Source organism: Taeniopygia guttata, chromosome 3, assembly GCF_048771995.1.
Source record: "Taeniopygia guttata chromosome 3, bTaeGut7.mat, whole genome shotgun sequence".
In the NCBI taxonomy this organism is placed as follows: Eukaryota; Metazoa; Chordata; class Aves; order Passeriformes; family Estrildidae; genus Taeniopygia; species Taeniopygia guttata.
Genome location: NC_133027.1, coordinates 92,402,378 through 92,422,964, shown reverse-complemented (window position 1 = coordinate 92,422,964; position 20,587 = coordinate 92,402,378). Strand labels below are relative to the sequence as shown.

The 20,587-nt window shown below is 43.9% G+C and overlaps 1 long non-coding RNA gene across 2 annotated transcripts; it reads right to left on the bottom strand.

Moving 5' to 3' along the window:
- Positions 1-8,387: 8,387 nt before the first annotated feature.
- LOC116808073 (uncharacterized) lies at positions 8,388-20,569 on the bottom strand. 2 transcript variants are annotated; one of them, XR_012055244.1, is made up of 4 exons: positions 20,433-20,553; positions 20,048-20,126; positions 10,434-10,564; positions 8,388-9,513 (listed from the first exon to the last, which is right to left on the bottom strand). It is a non-coding gene; the product is annotated as an uncharacterized lncRNA (long non-coding RNA). The 2 variants fall into 2 exon arrangements; XR_012055243.1 differs by lacking the exon at positions 20,048-20,126 and having other exon boundaries at positions 20,433-20,569.
- Positions 20,570-20,587: the final 18 nt, after the last annotated feature.

The window sequence follows — 20,587 nt, the reverse complement described above, 5'->3', positions numbered from 1 at the left end:
CAGAGCAGGGTGCTAATAATGCCAGGATTGTGGGTTCAATCCCATATGGGCCATTCACTTAAGAGTTGGACTTGAAGATCCTTCTGTGTCCCTTCCAATGTGCTCTTCACCAAGCCCTCAGCCCCTCTGTCCCTGTGCAGAGCTCACAGCCCAGCCTGGCTCCCTCCCTCCCCTCCTCCCTCCCTCCCTTCTTCTCTCCTTCCTCTTGCATGTAAGCAAGTCAAAATAACTTGTCAGCAGTCCAATTGCATTCCACTGCTTCATATTTATTCATGCTGACTTCTGAACCAGACACAATAAATATGCCCACCTTAAGCTCTGAATCCCCCTTCCTAGGATGTACAGCACATGGTAATCAATAAATATGGAGAACCTGCTGCTTCCACAGTCAGAGGCTTGGAAAATCTACATTCACTTCCTCCAATTCCTACTTCAGTCCTACTTCGGTTCAATTCTATTTTATAACACCCAGGCTATTGGGAGGGAGGTGTTCTAGAAGGCTCTACTTCCAAAAATATAGTCTACATCTTCTTCATCTTGCTTCTGGGTTTGATCCTGAACATACAAAAGTCAAAGCAAACTCTGCCAGAGGTGGTTAAGAACAGTTCTGAGAGCCAAGGGTGAAAATCACACTCCAGAACTTTGTCCATGCTTCAGTGTTGGAAAGCCATATTGAGGGCAGTAGTTCAAAGAGTTCCTTAGCTATCTTAATAGAAAAAAAAATCAGAAAACAAAGCAAAACCCCAAAACAAACAGCAAACTAAACACATCAGCAGAAAAGGAAAAACCCACCAGAAGAATTTCTTCTTCTCTAAAACTGAGACTGCAATCACAGAGGTGTTCCCAACCACGCTACTGGATTTATGTTCTGGAAATTCTGAGCAGTTTAGCTGGTTTCAACCCCAAGCTGAGGGAAAATATCAGACTTAAGCCTCGTACTAGGAGTCACACAGCTAAAGGCACTGAGAGAAGCACTGTTACTTGTCTCTGGAGTTAGGAGCTGAGAAATTCTCCATCTGTTTCAGGTAGGCTGCACCCAGCCTCTGTTGGAGCTTCAGTGGGTATCAGAGGCACACATGCAAGAAACTAATTTATATCATCAAACTAATAATTTATATCATCACTGTAAGAGGCAGCCATGATTGGACAAACACTTCATCTTCTGGTCCTGTAGAAGCCGATTTTGGGATAAGGCAAAAGCATTTATATCTAGTCCACGGGGCTTTTAGATTTAAAGTTCTGGTCACTGGCGAGATCTAAAGATCTGTGGGGTTTCAGTCATTTGTAACATCGCTGTGGTTGCCTCCAAAAGCCAAGGATTAGAGCAAGCTCTGGGTGTAGGAGCTCTCAGAAATGTCAAAGGGGGTTCCATTTTCAGAAAGAATTATCTTTACAAATGTCTAGCAGAGAACAAAGTGAGCAAAATGACAACCCTCTTTCAAACATGTGAATTACAGATTCCTTGATCATTTTTACCTGCCCATTCATCCATTCCTTCCCCAGGGAGTTTCATACTGCAATATGAGCCCTCAGATGTGTCAGGAATACCAGGTGGCAGCATTAATATGCTCCACTATCACCAAACCAGTTGCAGGAACTTGGAGGGAGCAAAGTTTTCAGCCTTTCTGTGTGCAGAACAATGCTCAGCCACAGAGGTTCACATGTAGACAATCCTGCTCCACACAGCTTCTTCAGCACCCAGTAATCAGCCCATGCATAATGTTAATGGTAATGTTAAAACTTTCATGGTGTTGTCTGCCAGATGAAGACAGGTCGTTCATCCCACTGCCAACACTGCTGTGGGGCAATGCTGGCAAGAAAATGAAGGGAAGGCACATCCCACCCTCAAAAAGCTCCTTGATCTCAAGTCTTTGCCAAAGCTGTTTGGTACTTCCAAGTCAAGAGGTGCTTGCTGCAACAAACATGGAGAGGTTGTCTCAAATGCTGAAATAAAGGCTGGCTGCTGAGTCTCACCACCTTCACGCTCCTGGCAGCCCCTAGCACTGTGTAAATAAGCAGGGGTCATGCCCAAAGGGTAAATGGCACTGCCCTGGCCCCACTAAATTATCTTTTTGTCCCTCATGCTGCTGCTTGGGAATATAGGCCATGATAGGGGGAAGTGTTAATGCTGATATCCAATGTGTAGCACTCGAGCTTCCCTCCCAGCATTACTTATTTAGATTTAACAGGTAACTCCAGCCATCAGGCTGGACTTCCCTTCCCAGCCAGAGAAGGGGAGCCAAGCCACATGTTCAACCTCATAAATTTCAAGTATTTTACCTTACTTCTGAATCTGCTGCTGATAAAGGCAGTGTTAACAAGGTACCAGATGTGCCCCAGACTTGCAGCCTATCTGGTGAGAAGGAACATGGAAAGCAGGCTGGCAGGAGGAAGGGGTAGACCTTCTACTCTTCCTGATCCTGATTCTGTTCCTTCTCTTCCTCCTCCAGTCCTGTTCCCCAAATACCCCCTCTGCCACTGAAATCTTCACAGACGTTCAGAAATTTTGTGTGTAAAATTCATGTAACATTATAAAAATATGTTAAAATTTATCTGTATAATTTTGATATTAACTATACAAAATCTATTTAGATATAATTTTATATAATATTAATATACTTTTTTAAAAAGAAGTGGGAGGCAGGATGGAGAACTTGATATTTTCTGTTTACCCTCTATAGCTGGTCATTTTTGTGCTCCACTGAAGAGTGCCTGGAGGTTGAATTTCCTTAGTCAGCTTCTTCCCTGCCTCTGTACAGCCTCTCTGCTAGGCACACCAATGGGAACCTATGGAAATGGGCATCCAGCAGCTTGGGGACACAGACCTAAGGACATTTCTTCACTCCCAGGATTACTTCAATGGAAAACCAAAGTTTTCTATCAGTTTAAGAGCTTCGGTTCAAATTGCCAGCATTAAAAAGCGGGGAAAGCTACCCCAGCAAGCCTTTGCCTTTCTTTATGGTTGGGATCCTAGAGCTCTCCTTTGCCATGAAAATTTTCTAATTCCCTGCCTCCATCCAGAGCAGGATCTGTGCCATCCATACCTGCAGTGCTCCTTGCACCAAGAAGCCTTCATCTCATGTGAACAATTAGTGGCTGCCTACAGAGCACCAAAACCTGGCCCTGGTAATGAAATGAAAGTGAAAATGGCAATTAAGCTTTCCTGATGAGAAAAAAAGACAAACTGGAAAGAACTGAACTAAAAAAAAAAAAAAAAAAAAAAAAAAAAAAAAAAAGCTCTGTCAAAATGTACTATGCTATTCTTAGCTTTTCTTTATTTTCTGGGGACAATAACTTTGCATAAATGTAGTTTCTTCCATGTATTGATCAATTAAGGGTTCCTCTACCAGCCAGAAATATTATGGTCGTCCTAAAGATGTGAAGAATGCTGTCTTGGCCAGAGAATACCTCCTGAACCAGGGACAGAACCTTTCACATCCTGAAGTTCCCTCACTATGGTGTCCCTCCCTTTCTTCCATCCCTATTCAAAGAAATATTATATTTCAAGACAATGAACTCAAACAGCTTTGATGCAATAACCTCCCAGAATTATTACCAGGAGAAAGAAGAGACTGGGGACCTTCCTGGATGCCCATTATCATGCAATCACAGAATCATGGGATTTTTTAGGGTGGAAGACTCTTATGACTTTGGCTGCTCCGTAGGTGGGTGATGTGTTGCAGAAGGAGGATGAAGCAGGGATGTGGGGAGGCATGGAGGGAGCGAATTCCTGTCCAAGGCCAGGAGATCCTCCTCTGGTGTCTGCAGCTCTGAGAGCCAGGGAGGTCTCACCTCCACTTCTGTCCTCCAGCTCCCACACTGAGAAATCATAGAACCATTGCACAAAATGGTCTGGGCTGGAAGGGACCATAAAGAGCATCTGATTCCACCCCCATGCCATGCTCCCTCCTATTTCATGATTTATTACTGATCCTCTAGGTCTGTCCTGGGTGCCAGCCCAATGTTACACTACGATCCAAGGCCACAAATCTTGCTCTTCTATGCCACATTGGTCAATCCAGACTTCTGTAGAGTGGCTCAATACGGACAATCCCCCATATTAATTAAGGAGAAAGGGAAACACTGCAAGGGAAGAGTTGTGGGGATTCACCTGCCCCCAACTCCAATGCCATTACTAAAAGTAGCTGGAAAGTGAGGTGCTGAGGAAAGAATAGTGCACAACAGTCAGCTCTGTGGGCTGGTTTAAAACCCATCTGAGAAATTAAATCCACTCAAGGCTGCTCCCCTTTCCCCACCACCTCTTCTGATAATGGAGGAACACTGGGAGAAATTATAGGCTGGAACCCAAATTTGCTGAAAAATCACAATAACCGCAAGAATATTCATAGAAGAGTGTAGAAAAGAGAGAGATATTTTTACCCATTTTCACCACAAACAAATAAAAATACTTTCTGAAGAGAGTGTGTGGTATAGAATAGACAGGGCTAAAAGCTCCACCCCTTTGTCTCTGTACCCAGGACACTGTCAAAAAGCCAGAAGGGTAACACATTGCATTTAATAGTAGCTTTCCAATGTCTAGAAATGAATATTTTAAAGGAAGAGTGGGGATACTCACAGGAATGATTTCATGATTATTTTGAACAACACTAGAGCTTTCTCTTTTGTCAGGGATTGTCTGTTATTTGCACAGTGCCTAAAGCTGCTTCTCTCCTCTGGCCTGAGCCATTATGGTAATAATGAGAACAACAACAGCAGCTGCCGTGCTCTGTATGTTAATGACCCTGTGCTGAGGTGAGAGCGGGTTACAGAGTGCTGGCAAAGATGAAGAGAAAAAAACAACAAGGTTTGGATCTGACAGGAACGTTTAATGATAACTGCATAAACAGTGGGGAGCTGACAGGCCAAAACTTTGGTGGAGAAGCAGAAACCTGCTGCAGGGATACGTTAGAAAGACAACAAATGTGGCACACAGTGACTGAACTGCTGGAAAAAGAGAATGTCAAAAGGAGAATTTGGATTTTCCCTCCTTTCTCCCCCCCCTTTTTTTTTTTCTTTAATTCTTAAGAAGAAGGTGGAAAACAAAACATCCTTTTCTGAGAAAAGAAAAAGAGGGGTTTTTATTGATACCACAAGAAACAGGCTGTGAACATGAAATTCTTTAGGGCAAAGATGATCAGCAGACTGTGGGGTCATGTGAGCAGGCCATATTAATAAAACTGATACATTCAGGACACACTGCACTGGAAATAAAAGAGATGTTGTAGGATCACAAGTAAATTAAATGAAAATTAAAGCCAACCTGTAAGATGGGATGTTTAATTCCACACTGTTCAGGAGGTGTATACAAGAATCCCACATAAAAGAAAGGTTTTGATAAAAGGCAGGTTGCTGCTTACCCCTGGTCTTTCCTTTGCCTTTTTAAGAGCCTGTCCTATGGGGCACACAGGGTTGTTAGAAAAGATGGGCAAATCTGAACAATTTTAGGAGATGCAAAGATGTTCATAAAGGCATGAGGACAATAACTAAGCAGGGGCCACGCACAAAGGGTAAATGGCACTGCCCTGGCCCCACTAAATTCTCTTTTCATCCCTCATGCTGTTGCTTGGGAGTATGTCAAAGCCATGATTAGGGGAAGTGTCTGGAATTTTGTGCTAAAGAGTCAAAACTTTTTTTGATTTTATGAGGGACCTTGTTTACTATATTTCCAAAATAACATAGACCAAGTAAAACTCCCTGTTACCCAGAATCCTCCCAAGTATATTACTTTATGATGTTCTGTAGATTTTTCTCTGACATATCCCACTTGCCCTTGTGTTTACTGCTTCCACCCCACAATACAGCAAACCTCTTTTGTCCCTTCCATTCCTGGGGTGAGTCCAGTTCATGCAATCAGGCTACTTTTCCTGGCATATCTATTGCCTAAGGTATTAAAATAATTTAAAAAGTAAGGTGCCTCTTCATACTCAATGGAAATAGCTAATCTATTTGATTACTAATCAAATAGAATATTAATCAAATTTGACTATTTATCTATTTGACCCCTCTATGAGGTAACTCTCATCAGCCCCACCCAGCAGCTCTGCAGTCACAGCACCCGCTGCAGCTCTCCTGGCTGCTCCTGTCAGTCTGCAGCTCTTGCTCCAGGCATCTACCTGGGGCAGATGCTGCTGGAGGCAATGCCAGAGAGGTCCTGCAGCTAAGTACAAACCCTTCTGTCTTAGTGGAAAGCATGCAAAATGCAATCTGTGGAGATGGTTTTATTCCAGATTCTTTATTTTGTGTGAATAGCTTTTCAAACCTCCTTAATGCAAAAATCCAACAGTGTATGTCTAAAAAAATGAATGTGAAGAGAAGAGCTTTATGAAGCTAATAGCTTTCTCTCATTTCTCCTCCAAGTCACTCCAGAGAGCAGGAGGAGCAGGAGTTGGAAAAGAGCAGGAAGAACCTTCCTAGGCTGGGACTGAGTGACTCGAGCCAGACCCAGCTTGGTGCACCTGGAAGAAAAGTCAGAGCAAGTTTTGGGCTGACAGCAGTTACCATCCCATGCCTGCAGGCCCCAGAACCCAAGAGACATCTTGGGTTATGCTCACTCACTGGACTACCACACAGAGATGGACATGGCCAGATCTCTAATGTGGCCCCTGGGGAGCAGAAGGCATCACCCGATCATCCAGTCAGTACAAATGTTTAAATATGAATTCTTTTTATTCTGGGGTCCCTCTTACTTTTAAACAATGCTTTTTTGTTTGTTTGTTTGTTTGTTTTTTTGTTTTGTTTTTTTTTTTGTTTTTTGGCATGGAGTTAATCACCTCCTGGAGAAGTGCTGAGGACTCTGCTATCCCTTGACCTTCAGCCACGAGCTGGGGAATAAGACGCTGAAAGACTGAGCCCCCAAAGAGCAAAAGTTAGAAAGAACTGCTTTGGAAATAAATTGACTGAAAAATCTTTATTGCTAAACACAACATATGAAGTAAAAATAAAAGAGGAACACAAATGGGGTGGGAAAATTTTCAGCTCCTCAGAAAATGACTTTTCTGCCTACTGAAATGTTTCAACAGATAGATTTATCCCAGCCGTTTTTTGCATACTGAGACAACTCAGGAAATACTTTCTGACATGGATAAGACTCCCCTCAATGCTCCTTATTTAGTATCTTCTTTATAACCAGATTTATAACAGCAGTCCCCTGAAGATAACCCTTAATGTGATGATTAGGGCAGATTTATTATTCAAGCCTAGCCCATCTTATCCCCTTTTGCCAGTAATTTGGTGGCATACAGAGCTGAGATTGATGGTCTGCTTAAGCATGCATCTAGTACAAGTCTCAATTACTGAAATGAGCTATTGAGAAAAGTTTAAGAAGCCTCCCCATCCTCCACATCATCTTCTAAACAGTCAAAGCTCTCTCCCCAAGAGAAAGAGCTGACCCTTCCTTGTCTCCCTTTGGGTAGTGCCATCAGATTGCAGCTGCCCAGTCAGGTTCCCCTTAGAGATAGCAGCCAATTACAAATTTACAGTGTGCCAGGGAGCTTCCAACTCCAGCATGGCACAAATTAATAGCATCTCACATCACCAGCAGGAAACAGTTGTTCTTTGGAGTTCTTCTTGCCAGGGTACAAGCAGACCAGTAATGACAAAAGGGAGATGGGCAGGTCACGAGCACAACTTCCACTGCCCAGAGCAGCTCCAGGTTTCTCCATAGCTCTGATGGGACTGTGACTAGAAACCTCAAAGAAATGCACAGAGGGTGCTGTAGGCTGCTGCAGGGGCTGGGAAAGCTCTGTTGTTTTCTCCTTGCAGCTGCGCAAAGGGCTGAGGGCTGCCAACATCTCTGTCTGGCCAGGGCTCTTCTGGCAGAATGCTGGGAAGAGCAAGCAGCTGTACCCCGAGGAGTGATTGACAAACTCTGTCACCCATTGCAGCTGAGACACTGGCCCATGCTGCTGGCTGTAATGGTTGGTCCTTCACTTTTTGAATGGACTGTGAAAAACTGCAATAAAATACACTGTTTTCCCCCAAAAAAGAAGCTTTTCCCATCTCACACATCAAAGCTGCTGTTTTGCTACTCAGCCATGTTTGCTGTGCCATCCTTTCTCTTTTCTGAGACTCCTCAGAGGCTCGTTCTGAAAATCTGGCAAGACAACAACTGATCTCACCAGGGTGGCATAGTTTGCCTCTCTCCTTCTGTGTTATTGTAGATAATTAGGCAAAACTTAAAACAATGAGGTTGTGTGGTATTGACAAGGGATCTTTGAAGGTTTTTTCCTCTACCTGGCCTTTTTTTTTCCCAACTGAACATAATTTTGAGTACAAACAGGTTTGAAACACTCCTCATCACATGTGAAGGTAATTTTAAAGATTCTTGCAGCAGCAGGTCTCTGCTATCCTTTTTCTGGTTTGAAAACAAAACCAGTGAGAGACTCCAAGTCAGAAATACAATTTATTAGGAAAAGGGAAAAAAAAAAACAACCAAACAAAATACATGCAATAATACAAAAGAAAAAACACTGACAGAGTCAGAATACAACCTGACACCCTGTTGGTCAGCGTGTTGGCAACAGTCCAGATTGGAATGGCTGCCGTCCTCCTGGAGTGGCAGATGTGCTTCTATCAGAACAGTGATCCTGTAGAAGGGTGTAGTCTTCCTCTGAAGATCCAATAGAAAACCCCAGCTGCTCCTCTGGGAATCCAGATGAAAGGCTGAGTCTGGTGTCCCAAAAACTCAGATTCTATCCAGTTAGGAATGCTTGGCTCCTCCCTCTGGGCGGAGCATGTCACAATGGGATGCTGTAACTTTTATCAGCCATGCAGTGACATTCAATAGGCCATTAACAGCAGATATCTCCTCAGGGGGAGGACTGGTTTGTGGGAGAGATAAAGAAAACTGCCCAATGAACAGAAGATAACTGCCACACCTCTAACAGATGGCAAATAGAATACATTTTAATTTGCAACCTAGGACAAATCCCAAGAGGAGTCTGCAATGCTTTTTCTTACCCAGTCCTAGTGGATGGAGTACTTGCCACTTGAAAAGCAAGCAAGCACCAGCTCCCTGAAGTGGGGAAACACCCAAGAGGACATTGAGAGGCCACAAACACAAGTATGGACACACAGATGTCCCTTGCTCGAGCCACCCTCGTGGGGGAAAGATGGCAGCTCTGAAAAATGCCAATCACTTGGTTTTTAAAATTTTAAAAGTTTAATAATAACAAAATGGTTATAAAAATAATAATACAATTAGAGTAATAAAAATTTAGAGTTAGGACAATTACAAGACAATAAAAAGCAAAGACTTATGGACATCCGGATGTTCTCGGGCACTTAAGCCACAACAAGCATGCCTTGTGAACAAAGGAAAAACCTTAAAAGCAATAGCCTGTTGCATATTCATATATCTCATACATGATGCATAAATTCCTTGCAAATTAAGAATGTCTCTGTTTTTTGTCAGCTTCTTCCCCTTAATCCTGGTGGTTCCATAAAGATGGAGAGAAGGTAGAAGAATGTTTGCCTTTTCCGATAAGGAGGCAGTCCTTGTCCTGTCGCTGTTACCTGTGTGAAGAGTTTCTTGATTATCTTATCCCTTGCTTGAGCTAGTAAAAAAATCCTGCATCGCAGAGAGTCTATTTTAACATTAGGTTGTTACCTAAGACTATATTTAACACACTACTTAAGAGAATTAATACAGCATAACTTTTTAACATTACACATAGAATATTCATTTTAATATATGCGAAAAGCCAATCCTAAAATATGATTTTTTCACTTCAGCTGAGCAGTTGAGACTTGGCCACTGCTCACCACAGTGTCTCACTGCTGGGGACAGTGACCCTGCTGTCCCACCATGGGCCCTGGGAGTGGAGGTCAGAGCTGGCAGTGTGAGCCAAGCAGTGCTGCAGCTCCAGGTTTAAATGCAGGCTCTTCAGCTGTTCCCAGCACACGAGGGGTTTACCAGCCCCAGCGCCGCGTTAGGAACAAACACATCCAGTCTTATGTAACTGGTCCTGAGGGGGCTGCCAAGTAAGCACAGCTTAAAATCTATCAGGCAACAGCATGAACTGCTCAGTGCTTTGCTGAGGGTTTCCACTGGCCCCTGCTCAGCATCCGTGCTGGGACAGACACAGGACCTGTGGGGAGGGCGAGGGAGACAAAGCAACTGCTCTGGCACAGCCTCCCTTCCTTGGCCAGGGCTGTCCCAGCTCCAGAGAACAGCTGGGCTCTCAGCCTCAGCTTCCAGCTCAACTTCACCCAGCAGTGAGGACAAGTCTGTAGCTCTGACAAACTGCTGAGATTCTGGTTACAGTGCTCTAGTTGCTGCTTCTCTGAGGCCCTGCATTTCTTGCTGGGCCCAAATCTGGGGTCAGCTGGAAGCTACAGCTCTCAGTGTCCCATTTCCCAGCCTGGAGTGGGCTGGTGCCAGCATCCTACAGTCTGGTCAGGGGCCACATTAATTCCTGGAGTGATGCCTTTACCTCTGATGTCCATAGGCAGCATTTCAGCTGGACCCGAGGCTCCTCTGAAGCCTCTCCACATCAAGTCTGTGCTGTCACTGAGGTGATTTTTATTCTCCCTTAGGAAATAAAAAGCTCTGAAGAAATCTGACCTAAAAGAAGAGAGATTCTGATTAGGTATAAGGAAGAAAATTTTGATGGTGAAATTGTTGAACCACTGGAACAGGTTGCTCAAAGAGGTGATAAATGCCCTATCCGTGAAAACTTTCAAGGTCAGGTTGGATGGGGCTCTGAGCAACCTGTTCTAGTGGAAGATGTCTCTGCTTACTGCAGGAGGTTGGACTAGATGGCCTTTATGGGTCCCTTCAGAGACCAGATATTCTGTGAGTCTTTGAAATTCTGACTTCAGCCAAGAGCTGGAAATACTGAAACATACAGTTGAAAATTAACTTACTTCCCTCACTGAAGTTTGCTTTGACACTGAAATGCCAGAGGACCAGCTGGTTTAGGATGGAAATGAACACAAGTCTTCTACAATGACTACATTTGGAGCAAAACTATGCTCAAGGGTCATTGTGGAGCAAACAGCAGACCCCCAAGTCCAAGGGAATTAGAGAAATTAATGAGTCTTCAGTGGGAGAAGTATTGTGTCCTACCCAGGACAGGAGTGTTAGGAATGATTTTAGGAGAATACTCCAGGTCATACTTGAGACACTTGGAACATCTGTGTTTGAAAAAGCCAAAGCATAATATTGTCTAGCAGCAAAGCAGTGGCAGGAGGAGAAAAGCCAAGGCACACACTCCATCAAAGCACCTCAGCAGTCTTTAAATTTGCTTTGCAGTAAACATTTTCCTTGAAGGTTCAGATTTCAGGGATCAAAGACAACAATCTCCTCAGGATTTTTCCAAGATGCTTGAATACTTTCTGATCCCACTTAACTGGCCCTAAAAATGAGATATTACAGTTTCAGTGGATCCCAGAGAAGGATTCCTTAGCTTCATCCACAAAAATATGAAGCAATGATAATGATAAGAGAAGATGTGTTCAGACAGAGAAGAAAGATGGACCAAACATAAACCCTTACTAAACCACCTGAAGTCACAGCCTCTGCAGCCTGCATCCAAGTCTTCTGGCGCATGAAAAAGTGAGATTATAGGCACACTTCCATTTTTGTTAAGTGTAAAGCCAACTGTTCATATGTGTTATACTTTTGAAAAAGTAGAGTTAGGATAGAGTCATGGGCCATAGGATCCTTAGGATTTTACCTAATGAATATCAGTCTAATCACATCAGCCATGCCAATTCACCCCAGCTGAAGTTGTTTTACACAAAATGCAGATATCTCCTTCCTTGCCTTCTCTGGAGGCATGTTGTAGCTGGACATTCCAGTAGTTGGAGGTGACAAAGCTTTGACTGACCACCTCTGAGGTTAGAACTGTGCTGGACATGGCAATTCAGGTCCAGCAGCTCTGCCTTGTCAACTATCTTGAGCAGCCTGGACTGATTTCTGCTCAGCAACATTTGCTGTAAGTTTTGGTGATCACTCTTGGTGATCAGTAGACAATTCCCCAGTGGGACCCTGCTCTCTATTTCCCTGGAAAAAATGAAAATTTTGGACTGAAAAAGGAGGGAAAAGCCACCTTTTCAATATTATTATCATTCGTTAATTATGAAGCAGTGGCTGTTGTAAATCCCGAGTCTTAGATTATCTCTGCCTCCATTGTAAATGTTACACAGAAATGTAAGAAAGAGGAGGGCTCCTGTCCCAGTGATTCCAGTAATTTATGGAACAGGTAGATTACAAGAGCTGGATAAAGCTGGCAGATTAATTGCTTGCAGGTAAGAGGCATTTAAAATGGAGACAAGTTATTGTGAAAGAGAGAATCTGTACTAATCAAGCAAAGAAAAATTTCCAAGACACCCATAAAAACTGGTGTAACATAGTGATATTTTGGCAGTAGTAAAAGAAAGAAGAAGAAAAAGATTGGCAGTGATCTAGCACCAAAAATACAGATACTTGGACTTCAAAAGTATTGGGTTATTCATCAAAAGTGTCTTTAATTGGCTAGCCCCTTGTGGAATGTGGAAAGAGCTGTGAAATATGGAGAGGTTCTTAATCAGAAGTTGTGATAGCCCAAAACAAAACGCGCCCTTAAACACTGCAGTTTTCCATAAATAAAAAATGAGGAGTTGCAACACCTAAACATTGTGGAGAAAGGTTAAATTTTCATTTTGTAAGATGCCAAGTTCTCAATGAGAACAAACACCTGCTGAAAAGAAAGAGAGAACAAAACCACACAACACCCCAAAACCTCAAAGAATTTATGCTGAAAAGCAATTTTAATGGAAAATTTCAGGGCCAGATGGTGCCTGGAAAACTCAGCCTTGACTACAGAAGAGTGTAAAACTCTATCTTAGAAAAAAAAAAAAAAAAAAAGTCCAAAGAAGTTCATCTGGAAGAAGTGGTTGTTGAACATATACACATTTTGTGCAACCATACAATAAGATGATCATGTCTGGTACCTCTGGCTGTTTGGAATGCTACAGGAGCTTAAGAATTTGGGTCAGACTGAAGGCATGACTCCAAATGTATCCCGGAAGGCAGGCAGAAAGCAAGAGGGCTTGAAAGGGGAGGGCAGGGTGATGAATTCTAAATCAGCTTTTTTCCTGCCCACATAACACAGCATTTCTGCCATAAGAGATCTGTGAGTATTTCTGGTAGGTTTGAGTATAAAACGAATAGGATACAGGGTGTGCCAATTTGGAAGAAACCACTAGCATGTTATTAAATATTTAACCTTCCAAATTTAATTTGTTAAATCCGCTGGGAGCTGTTTCCAGATTGTTTGCAGCGTGCTCTGGGAGCAGTTCCAGGTGAGCAGTGACTTTATCCCTGCTTGCTCACCCTCACTCTGGGGCAGAAGGGACAACATAGAGTGATGAGTCCTTTTTCAGCTCTCCTTTTGTAGAATAAATGGCTCTGTTTCCCAACTGGTTGTAAAACCAAGTGGCTGCAGTGTAGCTGTTCTGATTTACACCAGCTGAAGGCCTGGCCTCCAGTTCGGAGGAAATGGGCTGCCAGTTTAATTACTTCATCCCTGGTATGGTATTAATAATCTGGGAATAAATTTTATGATGCTAAGTAACAGCAACACCAAAGATTTTGTCACATGCCTGACAATTAATGTATGGTGCATGGTATTTCTGCTCCCCCCGCGTTCCCTTTTAAATGATGCTCCTTGTGATTTGAATTTCAAAGAGTACTTCTCCTAGTATTTCTCGTTATTGATGGTGACTGCTCTCAGGAGCAGCTCAGTGCTGCTTTGTTGGCTCATCAGTTTTGATTCCATGCCCAGATGCTAAGGACAGAAGCATGCAATTAATTTGGAAGCACAACCCTTGACTGATTTCAGTTGGGAGATTTTTCTTGAACACCAGAGCCCTGACATATCCCTGTCCACCTTTAATGTTGTCTCTAGATGGAAAATGTCTTCCTTTTCCACTACAGATCTCTTTCCTGAGAAGACATCCCAAAATTCTGCTATATATGCAGACATATATTGTAATATACAAAGAGACCACCAGAGAACCACAAACTATAGGTGATCCCTTTGTTGTAAGGAAAAAAAGATCTGAACTTCTGGGACACTGATGAGTAAGGTGAAAAGGAAAAGGAGTTTGGGATCCAGACCTCTTCCTATGAACAAGAAGGATAAGAGACAAAAAGCTGCCTTTTAGTCAAGATCATACTTAAAAAAAAAAAAAAAGAAATTATCTCCCTAGAATGATAAGGGTCTTTGAGACTCCAGACTTCCTGAGGAACTTTCCTGTACTCATCCCAACAGATGCCCTGGTGGTCTGAGCCTAGAAGTTCTGGCTAGGTTAGGACATGAGGAGCATTCTTGCCTCAAAATATCTCCATAGTCAGAGCAGGGAGCTAAGGCACTAGGAACACAAGCTCCTAGGCTTTCTCCATCACTCAGGACATGCAGAGAATCTCCAGAGTACCTCTAGGGTATTTGTTAGGACATTTGCTTTGGAAACAACCTGTCCTCTCTCTTAAGAAGTTACTCCATGTGAAAAAAAAACCCACTCATCATATCTAAAAGACAGGTAAGCACAGGGAAATTAATAAGAAAAATAAATTTATGTTCCCCTCTGCAATTCAATCAGTTAATTCAATGAGCATTCCTGGCAGCTAGGTATTTTTCAGCCAGATGGATTAATTCTTTTAGTGGATCTAGTGAAATGTTGTGGGACCACTGAAGAGTATTCAAGCCATTTTTCCTCGGCTACACTGCTTACAAGCCATGATTCTTCTGGCCTGTTTCCTCACCTTTGCCCTTCCACAAGTTCTCATATCAGTATCTTTCTCCTCCCCACCTGGGAAATCTGACTATTTCTCATGGAGTTATCTGTAACTTCCATCAGTTTCTTGCTCTTGTTCTCTCTCAGGTTCCGGACCCTCTCTTTCTGTGCCCAGTGTTTTTTTCCATGGTCTGTCAAGGCAGACTATGCTGAGGCCAGGCCCTAAAACTGCCTGCATGCCTTAACAGGTCTGCAGGCTCTGTCAGGCATCCTGAGGAGCAGTGGGCATGTGTCCTTACTGGGGGAGATGCAGCAGGACACTGGAAGTGGAAATATGAACTCCTCTTTATTTTCACAGCCTGTTAGTGCAGAAAGAAAAAGGAATTTTCTTTTGGTTTTGCCAACACCAAAGCATTTTTCTAATGTTACAGGACACGCACTGTCTAGTTTAAATCTGAAGGATGATGGAGAATTTGGAACCTGTCATGTCCTTTGTGCACAGCTGCTGTTGAGGCTTCTGAGCTATGGGGCTTCACCTACACTGTGTAGGCTGCAGGCAGCAAGAAAAGAGACTGGCATTCTCCTTAAATCATAATTGCCAAGATGGGAATCACACGCAGAAGACTGAGCTCAGCATCCTCCTGCTTCCAGCTGCTGCCCCAGGGTGCTGCTTCTCCCACAGATGACTTGTGCTGAGTCCCTCGGATGATCCAGGACTTCTCCACATGCCCAATAATCTTTCTTTAAGGAGGGGAACCAACTCAATGTGACAATCTGAAATCCATTTAATTTAACTTTACCCATCAGCAATTAATTTAACCCATCCGCATGCCCAGATATAAATCCAGGTTTGAGATCCCCTGTGTGACTAGATGCCTCCAACTCCTTCTTTTACTGTCCTGTCTACCATAAGTATCTGATTTTTGGGGAAAGTACTGTCTCTTACCAAGTTTATACACAGGTTCCTACATACTGGGTGCCTAAGCAATCCATAATGGGTCAAATTTCATGGCACTCAGCTCCAAAAAAGTGTCTGATTTCAACAAAGCAGTTTCACCGTGGATGAAAAGGCATTAAATGTGAGATGCTAGATAACTCAGAGATCCTTAATCACATCCAAGAGGAACTTTATCATCTCAGATATTTTGTTGACTCGGTTCGATGTCTAATCTAAATATTTCGCCAGCAGCTTGTTCCTTCCTTTATAAAAAAGTCACAAGGTGGCCTTGGCACGTTTTCTTTTTGACAGATGGCCACATCTCAATTAGCACTAACCTGTGCCTTTCCTCTCTACCTCCAAAGGCCAGTGCAAGGCAGCACAAAAATGACACAGTTCCCTCTCCCTTGGAGGTGCCCATACTGGTCAAAAAGCATCTTTTGGACAGGAAAGCATTGGTGCCAGATCTTGCTGTAAGGCTTCCTGGAAGAATCCCAAAAAGTTCAAACACGAGCGCTGTATGCAGTGAGGCAAGGCACAGATGGCAAAAGAAAGGCAGTGCAGGTTTTTTCTGAGCCTCTGAGTCTCTCAGCTCCTGGACATATGAGAAACTGGGCTGCTTTGGCTGAATTCAAGCAACTTGTCTAAAGCAAAGGAGACACAGACAACCCTTCCTAGAGACTGGGATATATAAAAGATTAGTGCTGTCCCACTTTTCCTAACAGGTCCCTCCAAATTAATTTAGCACCAGATGCAAAGACCTCCTTCATCCTCCTGGCAGATGAAATCTAGCTGCCACTTCTAGTTTAATTAGGCAGACAGTGATTGTGTTTAGATTTTTCCTCTGTTGCAAGTAAGTATGCATATTCAGTTTATAAAAAGTTCAAAGCAATGAAACATTTGATCTTGAGCTAAGCTACATCATTCACTCAGCCAAAAAATTGTATCTTTTTCTTGTCGATTTGCTGTGAATACAGAGTAAGTAAAAAACGTGCTCAGCTTGGCTTAATCCAAACTCTCATTTTTATTCTGGTTTCAGAACTACCAGCAAACAAATCAACATGAACCTCAGCACCCACACAGCTCAGCCATTCCAGCTAACCAATTTTTCTTTCTCAGAAAGTTAAAAGCACTCCTGGCTACGCCTTTGGGGTTGGATCCAATTACATGGAAAGATTCTTTTTGCCTTTGGCAAGAAGAAATTACAGATTTTGGGCTACTTCCTGATTGCTCTGTTCCATCACTCTGAATTATAATCAAGCTACATATGGTTCAGACCAAACTAATAATTCTGGTGCCAGGATTTTTGACTGACAGAACCCATGAGACAAAAGCCCTGCACAACTCGCAGCACAGTGTCCTGGGGCCTAGTTGTACCCTCTGAGGGATGAGCAATTCTTTGGGTATTGTAGACCTGAAGGTTATTATTTTTATTCTGGTTCATTACCACTGTAAATTCCAGCTCTCAGCCATTCTCCAAAACCTTCACCTTTCCATCCCCTCCATCTCCTTCTGCTAGCTGTGCACTGCAGGAAGATTTAGCAGGAGTGCAGTGAAAGATTTAAGCCGGGTTATTCTGCTAGAAGAAGGAAGTTTCTCTGTGGTGATCCCGAAAATCTGGGCTCTAGTCTTGTACGGAGAACAGGCAGGAGGAGCAGCACCTGGTGTGTCCTCTCTCCTTCCCTCTCCGGTGATAGGTGGTGCTGCTGCTCTTCCTACAGACCACCAAGCACTCGCAAGGCACTGCCTCTCCACCTTCTTACTCTGGTGTCCGGAGTGTGCATCACTCCCAGGTTCTGGCTTTGGACAGCTGAGGAGCACAGTGTAACGTGACACTCCCACGAGCATCTAGCACACCAGTGGATGCACCAGTTAATGATTCTCCTGAAACCCTGGAATGTTGGGCACCACGGAGCTGTTCCTGCAGCACTGGATGTGTGGCTCCCAGACAAGGACTCTCCTGCTCTCACGCTGTGCTGCTTCCCGCGTGGTTTGGTGCTGAGGCTTTCAGAGCAGCTCTGTCTCCAAGGGCTCTCCCAGACTGTGGTGCAGAGCACCCAGGGGAGCAAAGATCAGGACTGTGTGACTCCCCAGACAGGTGCTGCTCCTTAGGCTGCTTCCACTGAAGGCAGTGGCCAATTGTTGGGTCAGCACTAGCCCTGTAACAGCCCTGCTCACAGTGATTTGTGGCAAAATGATTTCCCTGAAGCTATAATGATATGTGCCTGCAAAGTCCCATCCCTTTCTTGACTCCTATAAACCTCCATTCTGTAAGAAAAGCTGTTTGTATGTCTCTGGTCATTTCTGCTTCCAGGTGGCATTTCCTTTTTGACATCCTGCCTTGATGGCTCCCAGTCCCTAGCTCCTCACAGACAGAAACTGAAGGACCATGGAGGCTCACAGGCCATCATGGGCTGCCCTGTTCCAACAGCCATCAGAGCCAGGGAGATGGACTTTCTTCCTCCCCATCTTTGCCCCTTTCAGATATCCCTTTGTGTTGATCCCTGTCAGCGCAGCACTTTGTGCTTCTGTCTGCACAAGAACTTTCCTGCTGAGGTGCATCTCCATCAGCTGTAGAGGAAAGCACCTTTAGAAACAAAAATAAAGGGTTAGTTACCGTTGCTAGACACATGAGCCCCCCAATTTCTTGCCACGAGAAGCTGTGAAATGTGCTAGCACAATGCATTAAGGATGCATTGCACAACCTGGAATTGAGGAGGACTCTCAGTGATGCTGCTGCACCTGAAAAGAAACCACGAAATCACAAACGAGCCTCCTGCAGTTTACCTGCCCCACCACAAGGCCTTTTCTGTTGCTATTTGAAGAACTTTCTCCAAAAATCTGCAGGGTACCAGTGAGCTGCGAATATCAAAACCAAACCAGGTACAGTCATCAGCTTTCAAGCAAAAAGAACAGGACAGTTTATGGCAAACGTAGTGCCACAGGAAAGTGGCATAATTAACTTCTGTTAATTATGAGTTAATTATTGGTAAATTCTTTGATGGTTTTGGGCAAGAGAAGAAGACTAAAAAAAAGGGAGAAGTATGCCCTGGTCTGTAGCAATGGTTGCAACTCCTGTCATTGTTGGATTGGGATTGCTCCTCTACTTAGATTTTCTTTGTTCTGCTGCAAAATTCAAGTAAAACAAATGAAACCAGATTTCTTCATGGATACAAAGTCTCATGGTCTTCCTAGACTGAAGGAAATATGTGCTTAGTTTGGTTCAGGGAGAATGGCAAACGTAGAAGAACAGTGTTAGAGGAAATCATTACTTCCCTGATGTCACTGAATCTCACTTTGATAACATTATGGAAAGAAACCCAACATATTCTGGAAGTGTCAGAAGGAAACAAACAGCTTGGAAGCAAGAAAATTCAACTTGATGATCCAGAAATCCCTTCCCCAGTCCATTCTGCATAAATGAAATTTTTTTTCTTTAAAAAAAAAAATCCCTACAGACCTGTTTGGATTTCTCCCTATTTCACAAACACATTTGGTCACTAAAAAATGTATTTCAGCAGGAGTTCACCATCCATCCAAACCAGCTGGTATCTCCAATCAATAGCAGTGATGACTGATGAATTTGCACTGTAGGAGTTGAAATACCTTTGGCTGCAAACCAATCCCCCTTAAAGTTATGTTCCTGTACAAGCAGGATGGAAAGGCCTGAAACTGTTACTTGGTAAAGGCATAATGATGGTGATTTAGAGACTTCTATTCACAAGAAAGTAAAGGTGAAAAACACTCTGGAGAATCAGGGTGATCATAATTTGGGGCTATTTCTTTCTGCTGGATATGTATGAATTGTCTCCCAGTGCCTATTACATTATGGAAGAAACTGTTTTCTCTAAGATACAAAACCTCCCTGCAGTCTGGATCAACTCAGGAATGAACAAGGGACCAGATATTTAGAAGGAGAGAAAAATCGTCCATGAATACCACTAGGATATACTAAACACAATGTGAGTTTGGAGCACCAATAAAATTTTGTTGAAGAGCAGAAAACAGGGCTGGAGTAAAGCCCTAAGGTGGGCTGAAGTTAGTTAACGTGTATTTTCGTTCTTGAACATTCTCCTTCAGCAAAGATTTGGCATGTGTTCTTTTGGGACTGTGAATAACAAATGATAAGCAGGCAGTGAGAGGCAAAAGCCGTAACCCGGAGAGGTGGAGGCAGTAAAAATGCACCAGGGCTTTACATCCTCGTGTCCCTCTCCCTGTAGGGGCAAAGGGAAGCAGTGATCTAAACGGAACATGTGATTTCCCAACAGCATTTTGAGCTGTGGATGTTGAAGTATCTAGAAAGAAGTGGTGGCAGAGAAGCTTTTAGGCAAATTACTTGGCGAGCAGGCCTGTTGGGAATGAAAAGAGGAATGAATGAGTACGGCTCACCCCTGTTACGCAGGATTATCAGGAAACAGGGAACACCCCTCAATGCCGTGGGCTGCAGCACATTGCACTCATCATTACGCTGAAAAATAAACCACAAACACTGAAAGTTCTCCAGACGTGTTGGAGCTATCCTATGGTCTTGGGGCGCTGTCCCGGGGTGCTGGCAGTGCCCTGGTGGCTGGGAGCAGTGCTGGAGCCCCTCGCGGCAGGGCAAGCTGCGGGCGCAGCCGGGCTGGGGCGGGGGCGCGGTGCCCGCCAAGGTTCGCTGCGCTCCGGTGTGCGGGAACAGAGGAGACCTGGCTGGGAAGAAGGCCTGGAGAGGAGGAGGAGGAGGATGAGGAGGAGGAGAGGGGGGTCAGAGAGGGGAGGGTTTTGCCATACTCACCCGGGGCGGGGGTTACACACCGAGGGATGGGAGGCTGTTCCTGCTGCGCTGCAGAAGGAAAGTTGGCCGCGCTGCCGCGCAGGGCTCGTTCTCCTGCCTCTCTCCCTCCGCCTGCCTCTCTCTCCCTCCCTCCCTCCTCCTTTTCCTCCTCCTCC